Genomic DNA, 15,661 nt, shown 5'->3' on the forward strand with positions numbered 1-15,661 from the left:
ATGTACATATACTATCTTTTTTTTAACCTCTTAATATTTTTCTTTGCATCTTTAATTAGTGATACGTTTCATTTCATTTTCCTCTTAAATATCTTTTTTTTAACCTCTTAAATATTTTAGTCTTTAATTTTGTTATATTTAATATTATCATGTATAAAATTTATTATTGATTGGGATTTTTTAATTTTTGGACTTTGGATAATTGCTAGGTACATGTGTCAGTCCTATCCTCTAATCACTTCAACCAATTTCTTCCTATCCAGTTTGTGTAATATATTTGGTGCTATCTCCGTTGCTCCACATTGGGAGAACCACTTAAAAATTAATGTTTTCCTAGGAATTAGCATCAATTTATTTTCATAAGCACAATTCTTTCCATTAAGCACAAATAGATAATACTACATAAAAAAATGATTTCTGAATTCAGGTAGTAGTCACTCACACATGTGAGAAATAAATTTATTTTTATTACATAACTAATTGGGAGAAAACTGTTAATGTTATTGAGGAAATTTGAGTTTGGATTATAATAATTAATTTAAGTTGTGATTGAGAAAAATGAACATTGAAAGGGAATTAGTTTTTATAACTATTGTTGGTAACTCAATTAAGTTTTAAGAAGTTCATTTTCATATAAAATAATTCTTTTTGGGCAGTAGTTATAATTTTATAAGGAATAGTGATTTAATTCATTCATTATGGTGACTCATAAATCTAATTTACACACTGGCATGTTTTATACCTACATAGAAGGACACAATGTGCCTTTATGTAATTTGTAATTTATTTGGTTCAGAACACAAAATTTAGGAATAGAAGTAGAACTTGCTAAATTTGTGCCTTTTTAAGTATTGAATATTGAATACAAAGAATTGAGAACCTTGAAGTTTTGAAGTTTCTTCGTTATCATTGTGCTTTTAAAGGATGGAATCTACATATAGGACATGGTTACATGCAACAAAAGATGCTTCCAGCATGTGAAACTCTCATGAATATATGGTGCTTTTATATCACCAATATTTTTTGGTTTCTTGATCTATATGGTGTTTTTATATCAAAGTACTGCATTATTTATTCTTGATCCCACTGAATGTTATAAAGAACAAATTAAGATAATGAGTATAAATTGTGTTATAATATATCTTATTCATCGTTAAATTTTTTTGATTTGTCTTGTGTAACATTTCTTTATTTCTTTATTTCTTTCATCGTTAACTTACCTTCACACGTGGATTTTAAGCTCCTAGAATCTCCATTTTTAAGCTACATATAATTGATTTGGTTAGGAAAACAAAAAGTTTAACATAATGACAATGGATGAAAGCTAAGTTTTAATTGCTCTGATTTGTCATTCTTTCCATGATTTGATAAAATGATGAGTGATGCTTAAAATGAATTTTAATTTTTTTTTACTTTAGGTAAAGAAGATATATATTAGATTTTTTGTCAAGTGATTTTCTTTTGCTTTATAAAAGCTAGTAAAAGTATATATTTTCGGTAGGACTAAAACTTAAGTTTTACTTGTTTTATTATTTTTATTTCTCAAAAATTTTAGAGAACTTAGTTTTGTGAGTGAAACTAATTTATAATAGCCAATTCATATGATGATAAACTCCTCTGGAATTTCAGCAAGGACGAAATACACGGTCAAATTAAATCAGCCTACTATATAATATTATGGAACCAATGATTGATAATTCTCATTTTTGTTCTCTTTTATGAATAAATTATATTTTTGTAAACTACTATATAGCTTCAGATGGTGGGAACACCTTTCTCACATAAAATATCTAATCTAGGACTAGGAAAAAAGACAAGTGAGAAGTTTTCAAACTTAAAAAGAAGAATACCATGCTTCAAACAAAGGAAGAACTGAATCCATTTTAAGAGTTATTTAGAAATCATTGCTTGATCTCCTCTATGGACTAACCCTCTATTAGGCAAGTTCTTTGATTCTACCCAGCAAAATACATCACATTGGAGATTATGAAGCTTGTAGAAACCAAAGAGACAGAGATATATAGAGAAAATCCAACTTGTAGAAACCATAGAAAGAAATAATTTTTTTGAATTGATTATTTTACTGCTTTGAGTTGCTTACTAATTATAACAAAATTTCACTTCTTTCACATTTGTGCATTTGCTGTCACATGAAGGCTTGTATGTTTGGCCTTATTGTGAAATATTATGGAGTACACTCGTTGACAGCAATTTTGTGTGTCTGCTACTCTGCAGTCATATAAAAACACTAAAAAGAATTTGGCAAAACACCATGAAGAGTTAAAAGATATGTCTAGCTTTCTACATCGGTTCAGGCCAAAACCGATGTAGAATTCTAGACATTCTACATCGGTTATTAGAATGACCGATGTTGAAATCTGACATTCTACATCAGTTATTAGAACGACCGATGTTGAAATCTGACATTTTACATGGGTTTTCAAGACAACCGATGTAGAAATCTGCTAGATTTCTACATCGATTGTCCTGAAAACCGATGTAGAATGTCAGATTTCAACATCGGTCCCTCAACCGTTGTTGTGTTTCAACGACACTGGGTTACAATGACGCGTGATAACCGATGTAAAAAGGCGCCGATAACCAATGTAGAAAGCCTATTTTCTAGTAGTGGATCCTAATTAGTTACTTAAGCAGTAGTTCTCATCCTCATGCAATTCCTCGTCTTTTTGTTTTCCCCCATGTGACAGCATAAAGCCCAATTACACTGTAAAATTTAAGAAAGGAATAGTTGTGGAGAAGTCAAATCAAAGAAATAGTAGAGTTCTATCGACAGATAATGAAGAGAGATGAAGACAAAGACTGAGTTTTAATTCCTACCTTCTTAGATACAAAGCTTCTCCAAGGAATATAACACTCATCGGTTGCAACTATGGCAATTGATCGCATGGGCTTAACGATTGACACAATACAAGACCTTTCAAATGGGGGTCCATGTGTGAACAACATTGTTGAAGAATGTGCTAAAGAATGCCTGCAAGAAGTGTGCTTGACTTTCTTACATGTTATTGTACTTCATTCACAAGAATCCCCCTCTCTAGTTCTAATCTTCACAACATTCCGATTGAGGTGGTGAATGACATGAAGTTGGTCTCTAGATTTTGGGGAGATGCCATCAGTGATGAATCAGAAGGTGAAGATCTAGCAGCGGAAAAGGAACCGCCTTATTATATCCCCGTGGTGTCTAAATCCAGCAAAAATAAAAATTCCAAAAGCTCTAAGATATCTAAGAAAAAGCCATCTTCAAGGGCTAGTAGCCTCTCACCTGTCTTATGAATATGTTACAGGAAAGGCAATTATTGTGCTGATAATCTTGCTAATTTTTTTGCCGATTATTGGCAGATTTTTTTTGGTGGCTCATATGTTACCTCAATATAGGTTTAGATTTTCCTGACATGGGCCTTGGTCCCTTCATGTGTTGATTTTTTTTTCTAAACATACAAAAAAAAAAAAAAACATACAACTCTGATCCTCCCATTATTTACCAAAAGATACACTTTTATTATTCACAATGTAGATTCGGGTTAGGGAAACCTCCTGAGAATTCAGGTTCCCCCAACCCGAATTCTCAAGTGATGTTTTTTTATAAGAAAAATTAATTTTTTAAAGATTTTAGAAAAATATAAATAAAAGAAATTAATAAAATTATAGAAGATAATAAAGTTAAAAAAAAAATTAGTTAAAAACACTCCCGTTGAAGAATTTTTTCTAATTTATATATAGTATGAAATTAAATACATTGGTAGTAAACAAAAAAAAAGAAATTTAATTTGCTTGACTACAACTTTCGAGACGGTGGGAACACCTATTTTTTGAATGACCTACTAGCTTGCGGATTGAACAACATTTTGGTTAACATATTTCTCTCTCATCCATATTAGTATGTATTGTTGATTTTGGTCGACCTTTCTTATTTTTTCTCATGGCAGGATTGACACATAATTGTGGTCTTTCATATGGTGGCCAATAATCACGATGACGCATGCATGCTAATGGGACTTTGTAGACACTTGACACGTAATCCAATGTGTATATTGGATTAACATATTGCAAGTAATCTATATTGATGTGCTTACATGCAACAATGACAGGTGTACATGACATGTGTAGCTTTTGAGACTTCCCACAATTGCATATTCTTTAATCCAGTTTCACAGTGATTTTTCCATTCTACACCTCTCTCAAATTCACTCTTTTCTCAACTTGAAACTGAAATCTTTGGCGATCAAATTGTTGAACGGAGTGAGTGTTGGACTTAGTTTCTTCTTCAGTGATGAACTTGACCACAATGAGTGTGTAAACTTGTACGGAGACAATCATTGCATCAGCTTGAGTCCCTCGGTCAACGAAATATTTGTTTAACTTCTCATATATATTGTGGCTCTAACCAAGGCAATAATTGGAAAATTTCTCATTTTTTTAGCATTGAGTTGAGTGATTTTGAAAAATCAGTGGTCATGTGTCCCCACCGCTTTCCATCATCCTATGCCAAGGTTTATTGTTCTCTTGGTATTCGATCAAGTCAGGCAATGTCTTGTGGGTTGTCTTATTGTAATTACTCGTAGTGACGAAAAAAACTCTAGTTAGGCCATGACATACCATGTAGTTTGAAAAATAAAATATAAATATGATTGTCAATTTAATTTTAAATAATAAAATAATATGAATTATAATTTTAGAAAATATTTTACTCATATTCAAGACGTTTTTTCTTTTGTCCTCACTTTTGAATTATTTTTTTGTAATTTTGATCAATGTAACGAATACAAAACACATTTGATGAGTTGTTTGTTGTCCACCCACTGTCTGGTCGTTTGTATGCACTCTTGATTGACTTGTGTTGATTAGAGATTAAACATCTTTTCTAATTTTATTAATTTCTTTTATTTATATTTTTAAAAAATATTTTTAAAAAAATAAGTTTTTTATAAAAAAAATCTCTTTGAGAATTTGGGGGACCTAAATTCTCAACGGGTTTTCACAAAAATTTTGAAAAACAGTGTAAATTTGGGTCCCCCTAACCCGAATTTACACTGTGAGTAGTAAAAGTGTATCTTTTGGTAAATAATAAGAAGAGTTATATGTTTTGGTAAAAAAACATTGTATGTTTAGGGAAAAAAAAATCTCCATGTGTTTTGTGTTTCTTTTATCTGGTTTATTAATAAATTTAGGTTGGCTTAGCATTGATGGCCGGGTTTTCCTTTTTCAAAAATAATAATAATAATTAACAAGAATGTGACATTTTTCATTGTAAAATTTTTGCATTTTCTTGTTGAGTATAAAATAGCCGCTACTGTAGTAGTGTTATATCAAGTTTTAGTTTTCTATCTAAGCTTTTCTTCTGCTTAAAAACATACTAGGGCAGCTATGATAGCCTCTTACAAGTTGACTAGGAATTTCACAGTCTGATATGATCAAATACAATTTGATAATATGGGCATGTTCAATGCAACAAATTTAACTTTAGTTATGGAAATTTCTCAATCTAATTAAATCTTGACATATATGCTTAGTGCATTTGCATAATTGTCTAGTGAACTTACCATCACGATATACAATGTTATTTGAAAATATGCAACAATAAGTAGAAAACCTCCTAGAACCTAATACCGTTTGTGAAGATGCAAGTTGAGAATTAAGTGGAGGAGATTGTGATGGAGATGCGACATTTAAGATTGTAGGTCCTTTATAGAGCACAAGTGCACACTACTAGAAAATAGGTTTTTTACATCGGTTATCAGCGTCTTTCTACATCGATTATCACGCGTTGTTGTAACCGGTGTCGTTGAAACACAACGACGGTTGAGTGACCGATGTTGTATTCTGACATTCTACATCGGTTATTAGGACAACTGATGTAGAAATCTGTCCATTTTAAGACGGGTCGGTCTCCAAACCTGTCTTAGAATGCCAGATTTCTACATCGGTTGTCCTAATAACCGATGTAGAAAGTCATCATTCAACATTGACCAATGTAGAATGCTAGACATTCTACATCGATTATGGCCTGAACCGATGTAGAATTATTAATTATTTTTAATTTTTTTACTTTGACAAGATTTCATATTTGCTATTTTGCTTTCCAAATTCCAAGCATTCAACCCTGATAACCTTTTGTCAATTTTATAACAAGAAAATAGCAAAACCAGAACTCTATAGCTTTCCATCTTAGATAAACAATATTTACCTTGAGCATGGAAGTTTGAATTAACACATTTTGGCTGCGTAGCTAGGGATCAAGGCATAGGCTTTTGGTGTGAGTGAGAATGTTTCTCTAAAGATTCAAAGTCAAAACTAATAATTAAATTAAAATCTTGTGTCAATTTATTTATACATTTGGCTTAAAGGAGGATTTATGAACATATCTTAACTTCAAGTTGTAATATCTTCTTTATGCACTAAGAGAAAATTATTATAATTTTTAGATTCTTAAAATAATAGTTTATTAGAATATAAAATCAAAAGCTACACAAAGTGTTGTTCTATATAAAATCGAAATAATAGTTTATTTATCTGTACAAAGTCACATTACTATTTTTTATTTTTCTATAAAAAATGAAGGGAAGAAAAGTGATGTCATCACTAGCGGTCAATACATTTTGGGTACGTAGAAGGTAATCAAGATATCCATTGCAATCCTGAATATTGAATACCCATTCCTAACTCTATATATACTTCACATGTCTTATTTTACACGTACTTTAATTTTAGGTGCTTTAATTTATCTTAAAAATATTTAATATAATATACTTATGAATAATCAAGAAAATATATTATATTTATTTTCAATAATATTTTAACTTTTTTTAATAAAGTTAATTTTTTATTAAACACGTAATATTTTCAGCTAGATGTTTTCAAGTTGAGATAATAATCCAACGTACTCAAGCTAACCAACAACACAAGTATTTTGGTCAGATGAATATTGAAGGAAGTCCTGAATGGGAAAGAACACCATTGGCAATGAACAATATAGAAGGAGAAACGAAACTCCAAAACACTGGTCCTTTAATTTAGAGAACTTACATGCAGGCACTGAAGAACAATCCCATCTTTTTTACACAAGTAAGGCGCATTCTACAAAAGAATTGAACACAAATTCAATTATAAGAACTAGCTAAAAATAATAGTAAGAAATATAACTGCAGTTGAATTGTTTCTCTCGTGGTCCACTTCGTCGCATCTGAAATTAAACAAGCGTATAAAAACAGGTCTTTGAAATTATGCCACAATTAAAACAAAATGCATTGAAGTACTTACAGGCAGGGCTTTACTATATTCCAATATGTGAAGTCAGCTTCTTAAATCCTGATTCATTGTTGCATTTCCTTCAATAGGCCTCTAAAAAAAAAAATGGAATACAGGAGCAACATTTAGCAATTATACACTATTTAAAAATAAAACACAAGTTCATGTAGGGAAAAATATTTTAAAAAAATAAGGAAAACGGGGACCTTTGTAAAGCTGGTGCTAGCATATTCGTAAAGCTTTCTCGTGCTGGAGAATATGACAAGGCCAACTTGTGTAGTGCAGAAGATTGCTAGCTCTTTGGCTTTCTTGATCATTTGGAGTGTCCTTGTTGCAGCTACTGTTATTTTCTTATAGTCTTTCTCAATAAAAGAACAAGTTAGAATTGCCTGTGAAGCAGAGAAAGTGATTAGTATTATTTGTTTGATTTTAATTTATTGCACAATTCGAAGAGTTTGAGAAATTAACAGCCGATTTTCATAGATATAAAAGATGTACAAGAAATTAAGAAAATATTTTTTTATTTGAATAATTACATAAAATGTCATATTAGTTTAATTTTTTTATTTAATTTTTTGTCTCCTGTTATTATTGAAAATAGAAATTGAAATCCAAAATTTCCAGTACATATGAATTTGAAAACAAGAAAAAAAATATGATAATTTTCCCAAATAAACAAACAAATATGTTATATTAAAAATTCATTTAATATGAAACATTTGAAAGAGGTTATTTGAACTTGTAACAGTAACTTAATAATAGTCTTCCTACATTTGAAAGAGGTTATTTGAGCTTGAAATTAGCCATTGCTATGGCATGAACCCCGTTTTTGGCAAGTAACATGATAATGCAAGTGAGTCCTTTAGCCAATATATACAAAATATTAAATGACTGAAAGATAAAGCATGCTTACCTCAATGCACAAAATAGCTGCTTCCCTAACAGCAAGATTTGGATCATTAAGCAATTGCAAAACCTGACAATCAATCATGTTTTGGAAGGAGTTATTATTACATGCCAACAATATTTAAATGTACAAAAGATATGTACTGCTTATTTGTAAAAGTCAATAAGGAGGGAGGATAGCTTGTTGAAGTGGAAGCTCAGTAGCTGCAAATAGATTAATTGTAGCTGCGTGTAAACTCCTCTCTGACTCTCCAGCTTTTATGTGCCCAAGCAAAGGACCCTGCTCTTTCAACAATTATTGTAGGAGAAGAAACCTGCATATAATAATGATAATAATAATAATCCAAAATGAATGCAAAACGAAAGGACTAAAAAAATATCATTTTCTGCAATTACAATCATAATGTTTTCATGAAAGGAAACTATTTCATACTCAAAGGATTTGCAGATTATGAAGTTTGGAAATGTCATTTGGCAAAAAAACCCTTCAAACCTTGATTGTACCTTGGTGCTACCAATCTCTTAGCAAAATACAATGGCTTTGAATACCAATAGTACATCCACACAATCTCAAATCCAAAGAACATGCAATCCCTAAATAAAAATGGAAATAAAAATTACAATAGTAGTTCTATCTAATAGATTTGAGATATACAACAATCTTTCGGTGTTGTACTTGACGAGATTTGAAATTAGGAGTTACTGAAAAAGTAGATTTGTAAGATGCTTACTCTGTGGGTGGAAATAGCTTTGATGGTCGCAACTTGGATTGGGCAAAATCAGAAGATAAGGCTTATGGTGGCCGAAATCAACCTCCGTGGCAACGGAGTAGAGAGACTGCGGGAGCGAGGTCGAGCAAAGGCCCCAGAGTAAGAGTGCGGAGGGACCTCGATTAGGAGCCAAGGAGAAGAGAAAAAGGAAGGGGAAGAGACTGCGAAGGCCTTCAGTTCGCGTTAGGGTTGCGTTGTTCCTTCGGTTCGCGTTAGGGTTGCGTTGTTCCTGACTGTGTTTTGTTTTTATTAATTCAGAGGGAAAAATAAAATAAATAAAAATTTAAAATTTTATAACCTCCATCAAAGAGTTAGATCTACTAACAAAGACGGTTTTTATAAAACTGCCTTAGTAACGTTCACATCGAAGGCGGTTTTATAAAAACCGTCGTAGTTATATTTAAAAAGTTTGCTTAATTTATAAAAATGCCACCGTATCATTTACTACATCGGTTTCTTTATAATTGATGTAGATACGGCGACGTAAAAAAACCCTTTTGTAGCAGTGGCACAACCATGAGTGCACTATATGTGTGTGTGTGGATGCTATTGATCGAACCCATGGTTTTGGCTTGAGTGCTTGAACTTCTTTAATCTGGCTTTTCCATTCTTCATATAAGAGACTCGTAAAGATGTTAAACAAGAGGTGAAGATTCCCAAGAAGTGTCTGAAGGGCAGAGATTGTTTGAAAACGCAACAGAAAAAGTTTATTGTCAGAAATAATAATAATTATGTATCGTTTATCTAATGATGTAGTTGAGAATATTGTAGGACTTAGTATTATTGGCTTCTTACATATGAATAGCAGGCTTTAATTTTTGTTTATGGATCAACATATGGTATTCCCTCTCAATGCTCATCACGACTGTACAGTTAATAGGGGGAAAAAAGAATAAACACTATGCCTGGAATTATGATCACTAATCAATTTAGCCATAAAATTAACAATCTCCAGTCAAGTGTTGGCCCCTAAATAATAAAATTGCATCAGACAAATTTATTCCTGAATTTGACTACTATATACCAATTTGGTCCCTTAACATTAGTCCCTAATACTTATGCATTAGTAAGTTTGATTCCTAAATTATTTGACAAGCATAAACCAATTTGGTTCCTAATGTTAGAAATCTTATACTCATCAAATTCAATGATTATAAGTGCATATTTGGAACTTCATCAACAATGCAAATTGAGATTCTCTCTCAATGTTTATATACTTCATATCCACCTCTATCAAAAGTAACAAGAAGTAGTTTCTGCGTCATTTGAATTTATGACAAGATTTTTCTTGCGAATGTAATGTATGTGAAGATGATATTCCAAACACACTCTAAATTGAATAATCACTAAAGTGAGAGATGAAATTGACAAGTCCCAATAACAGGGAATGGAATGATTGATGATTGTGAATTTGAGGACAAAAATTGCTTCTTTTGTAATATATCAAAGAATTGAGATTGGATGCAAGTAACCCTCATTGATGTGGCCACAGATCAAATAGTTCAAAGAAGAGAAGTTGAGTGCCAACAAAGTAACTTTATGGATTATATATCTATCTCATGATAAAAAAAAAATGTTCATAAAATATTTATTATTTAATAAAACTATCTTTAAAGTATCTTTTATTTGATACGGATAAAGATTTTTTATATTTAATATCAAATTCCAATAAAAAATAATTTAAAAAATATTTTGTTTTAAAATTAACATAATTTAATAAAATTAACTAATTCCCTAATAAGTGTGAAGTATATTTTTTTCTTATAAAAAAGATAAGAGGAAGTAACAAAATCAAATTTAATTTTTCATTTATAAATAAAAGTATTTATCAAAATATAAAATTAAGATTTTTGAGTCATAAACATGTCATTCAAGTGATTCAACTAAAAATTAGACACTACAACTAATTAACATAATAGAACTCAAAGTAGATTTTTATTTTATGTCCCCGGTATACTCAAACAGAACAGTATATTCTTAAAACAAACTTTACTATCAACACAAGCACATTTCAAAACTACCACAAAAATCATGAAGCAAACTTACTATTAACAATAATATAGATTTTTTTTATTTATGTTAATGATACATAAAAGTTAAACTCTATTTTGCACAAAAAAGGAGTTAAACTCTACGTACTTTCAATAACTAAAATAATCAAACTCTAATAATAGTACCATAATAATAGTCACTTTCACTTACATTTTATATTCCTATGATTCAACACAAGTAACCTCTACTCGTCGTAGGATAAGTGTGAGACTAGGAGCATCGTGGCCATTGCTTTGGGCAGAAAGAAAGAACTTTTGCTTCTCTCTGTTCCCTCTCGCGTCATGATTGTTGTTTATGGGCTTTTCTTTTCCTCTTCGAAAACGAAATTAAAAAAAGTTGGTAGTTTCCACTCTTTCCCTCTTCTCGATTGAAAAATCAATGAGAATCCCACCAACTAAAGCATCTTGTTTTCTAAGATAGACACGTGGTGACATCGATTACGTGTTTTCAGGTAGAACCTCGTTCCTCGTGCTTTCAATCTCGTTAACAACCGCTTCGTCATTGTCCAACATACTTACTGCCTACTCTAATGTCTTATTCATCTTATTTTCGTTTCAAAATAGATACTTTTTTATATATAAATGAATATATTAAATTTAAATATCAATAAATTAAAGGATTATTTATCGTGTTTTTAGATTTTGAAAAAATATAATTTTAATTTTAGTTTTCAACTATTAAAAAAATTGATTCTAATCCTTATAGTAGTATTCTTTGAGGCAAATATTTGATAGACATCTCATTAGTTATTCTACACTTGAAAAAGAGAAAAAAATAAAAAAATATATAAATATAATAGAGTTTATGATATGATGAGAAAAAATAAAAAAAAAATAATAGTGGAATGCTTATTCTTTAAATACCTAAATACTTATTGAACTTTTGCATGAGAAAATATGTAAATGTTTATAAATCTTTTAGGAACTAAAAATGCCATTAAACCTAACTTATAATTATAATATACTTAAAATTAAATTAACAATACCGATTTTTATTCACTAATTTTTAAGAATGTCATCATTTTTTGTGTAAAAAAAACAGAATGGCATTATTTTATATAAATCTTATCTTATTTATTATTCTAAGCCTTTTTTTACAGCATTTACTATTCTTAACCTTAAATTGTATAGTACTTGACTGACACTGCGAAATTTCGCTACTTACTACTTATTAACTAATTCGGGACCTCAAACTTGTAATGGCATTTCATACTTTTTTTAATGTTAATATTCTTATGAAATTGTTAAATACTTTTTTAGGATAATTGTTAAATAGTATTATAGAGCTATATAACGAATATTTAAAACTATAAACTATCAATATGATAAAAACAAATTCTACATATTTATCAACCTATATACATCATTACCAACTTCTTTTTATATACATAAGATACTATTTAAGGAAGAACGCTTAATTATTACGAAAAGTTTAAACGTAGATATAAAAGATTGGAACGATTAGTTACTCCACAAGAAAGAAAAAAGACATGTACAACTGGAGGGTTAGATCAGCAAGTCATGCTAGTTTATAGGATAAAATTAACTCTTAAAAAAGTAAGTTAAAAGTTAAAAAATAATTAAAAGTTAAAAAAATAACTTATTAAATTATAAATATTCAGTAAAATTAGTTATTAAAATAACTTAAAAAATAAAAAATATAATAAAATCATAATTTATTTTAAAAATAACTAAGAAATTAAATTAATATATTAAGAATAAAACAAAAAAAATATAGAAAGATAAAAATTAAAATTTAAAAAAATATTATTTTAAATAACGTCTAAAAAACATTAAAAGATAAAAAAATACCAATTCATCAAACAACTAAATAAATTTTTTAACCATAAAAAAAAAAAACTAAAAGTCACTTGAAATGTGATATCCAACATAACCTAGTAGGAGTTTGTAAGTACAGCCAATTTTTGAACCCGCTGGTAAAAAAAATGTTTCTAGCACATGAACTTTTTTTTTTTATGCATCTTGCATATGAACTTAATACATGTTATGTTTATGGTGTATGCAGGGTGTATTGAATTAGGATTTTTAAAAAAAAATTATAAAAAAAGTTTTGTGATATTTTAGGATTTTTAAATAGTATAAATAAATATTGTGGTATTTAATTAAAATTTTTATGATTTTTTAAGGTATACAACAAAATCCCATGATATTCAATTAAGATTTTTTTATAACTTATAAAAAGTCTTTTCATATTAAAAAAATATACAAATTTAGATGAATTGTTTTTTTTAAAAAGGATTTTGATAGATTTTATCAATTTTTTTATTATAAAATATTTATTAAACAATCTCACCTATATTCTTGAGATTTTATTAGATTTTTTTTCTTTTTTTATTAATTATTAGACCATTTTTTTCTCACATATCTTTTCTTTAATTAATATTTTTCAAGATGCGTGGGTTTTGTATATTTCACTTATTCTTTTGTAATAAAAAATATCAAATATATCCTTTTCCTATGTACTTTCTCTTTTATTTTTTAAATTAAACTAATGTTTGTCTCATGTGATAAGACTAATGATAATTTTCTTATATTAACTATGTTCATCGTATGCTCAATACAATATTTTTATGATTATCATTCTTAATTTCGTCATCCATACAACTAACCCTCCTACCGATTTTACATCATCACTACCCCTTCCTATATATATTTATTATTACACCCCATTTAATCTCATTATATTTATTATAAAATAATTGTAGTAATAAAAAAATTAGAAAAACTAATGTATGATTTTAAATCTATTATTCAAATTCAAGATTGCCAATGAGAAGATATTATTACAATAAATATTAGTATAGGAAGACATAAAGTTAGAATTAATGTAGTTATTAAAAGATTAAAAAAAACTCTGTTGATTTTACTTTTTTTTTTATTCAAACCTCAACATTTCTTATAATTTTTTTTACTAATTCTTATAATTTTGAATGTGTTTTTAAAAATTCACAATTTTTTTAAACCTTATAATTTTATAAAATCCTTTCAAATCTTTTAAATTCTTACGATATAAATTTATTAAAATTCAAACTATCATAAAAAGTCTTATAAAAAATATGACAAGAGAATTATTGAGTACCGACAATGCTACATACTTCTTTATTTGCTTGAAGATAAAATGATAAAAAAGAGGAAAAATAACTTTTTTAAAGTAAAAAAAAAATATCTCTTTAAAATTTTTATTCATTTCAAATTTCATTTTTTTTCAATCCCTTAATTATTTCCTTCTCAATTATGCACTGAATGTTACTACTAAAATAATAAGCACAAAAGTATTCTCCAACAAAGATAACATAAATTCTGTAAAAAAAACAAAAATGACATAAATTAATGTTATAAAACCTTGTCCCTTAACATGTGCAAAGGAGTTCCATCTTGATTTGATTTGTGCGTGTAAAACAGATATATTATTTATTAGAAAAGATCAATCCCTTAAATAATCTCAGTATAACAAGGAGTTAATCTTTAACTTCTTATAGTAATTCATCCAAAAATGTTACAAGTCTTTGCACCAAATATTATTAAAAAAAAAACACATAAACACATAAATATTCTCCAATAATGATATGAGAAATATGATGTATGTTATGATAAACATTTTTAATAGTTATTTTATTAAATAATATTCTCATAAAATTTACTAAAATAGTAAATTATGTACGTAATAAGGTATTATTTAGATATTTTTCAAAAATATTTATAAGAAAATAAAATTATTTAAACCTTAAATTCACTTGTAAAATTAGGATCACCACAAAGGATATATTATCTGTTTTGGGATTTTGGCACTTGATGGCTAATCATGATTTTATCGTTATAAGATGTCTTCCGGCTTTAAAGAAGAAGAGTGTTTATAAATCACACTTAGCCTCAATCCATAAGTGATGATAGTCTTTTTGGTGTAAAAAACAAATTTTCAAAAAGTCAAAGCTGAGAAGCAAGATTGTTCTAACCTCAAGTTCATCAATGCTGTTAAGGTAAACACATTTTAGATATTAATTGTTCCTTGTGAAACTCAATGAATCCTTACAGTGTTCTTAAAGGTGTCTCGATTTTAAAGGCTCTAATCATAGGTTATCTCTGGGTTATTAATTGGAGATCTCTCCTAACTGAAACACAAATAAAAAGATTATATATATATATATATATATATATATATATATATCAGAGAGAGAAAAAAAGTTATACGTTCACAATGTAAAAATTTTACACAGTTATTCAATTGTAATATATCACCTATATGATAAATTTATTAATTTTAAAATAATTATTTTAAAGTTATTTAAACGATGATTTATAATTAAATAATAATGTAAAATTAATTTATATTATCAAACATTAAATCAATTTTTAAAAATTTATATACAAATTTTCTATACAAGTTAATTAAATAAATTAATTTTAACTTAATTTAGTTCTACACCCAAAATCCTAATTTAATTTAATTTATTTTCTTATTTTTTTTCCTCCATAAATACCTGCAAATAAAATCTGGCTCTCATGTAGTTTTCTTCATCAACAACCTCACATGAGTTCTATCTTCACAATAAAATGAAATTATGATTCCTATTTTATATCATCCATAGTTTTATTTCTTTTATTTTAAAATTGATATATTTAGTTCTTTTATTTTAAAAATTATGTAAT

General features: G+C 28.3%; 1 long non-coding RNA gene across 4 annotated transcripts; it reads right to left on the reverse strand.

The window, feature by feature from the left end:
- Positions 1 to 6,833: 6,833 nt before the first annotated feature.
- On the reverse strand, positions 6,834 to 9,146 carry LOC114383277. Of its 4 annotated transcripts, none has more exons than XR_003660451.1 (6): positions 8,904 to 9,146; positions 8,677 to 8,766; positions 8,180 to 8,486; positions 7,473 to 7,655; positions 7,279 to 7,359; positions 6,834 to 7,201 (listed from the first exon to the last, which is right to left on the reverse strand). It is a non-coding gene; the product is annotated as an uncharacterized LOC114383277 (long non-coding RNA). The 4 variants fall into 4 exon arrangements; XR_003660452.1 differs by having other exon boundaries at positions 8,606 to 8,766; XR_003660453.1 differs by lacking the exon at positions 8,677 to 8,766 and having other exon boundaries at positions 6,834 to 7,095.
- Positions 9,147 to 15,661: the final 6,515 nt, after the last annotated feature.

This window comes from Glycine soja, chromosome 14 (assembly GCF_004193775.1).
Source record: "Glycine soja cultivar W05 chromosome 14, ASM419377v2, whole genome shotgun sequence".
NCBI lineage: Eukaryota > Viridiplantae > Streptophyta > Magnoliopsida > Fabales > Fabaceae > Glycine > Glycine soja.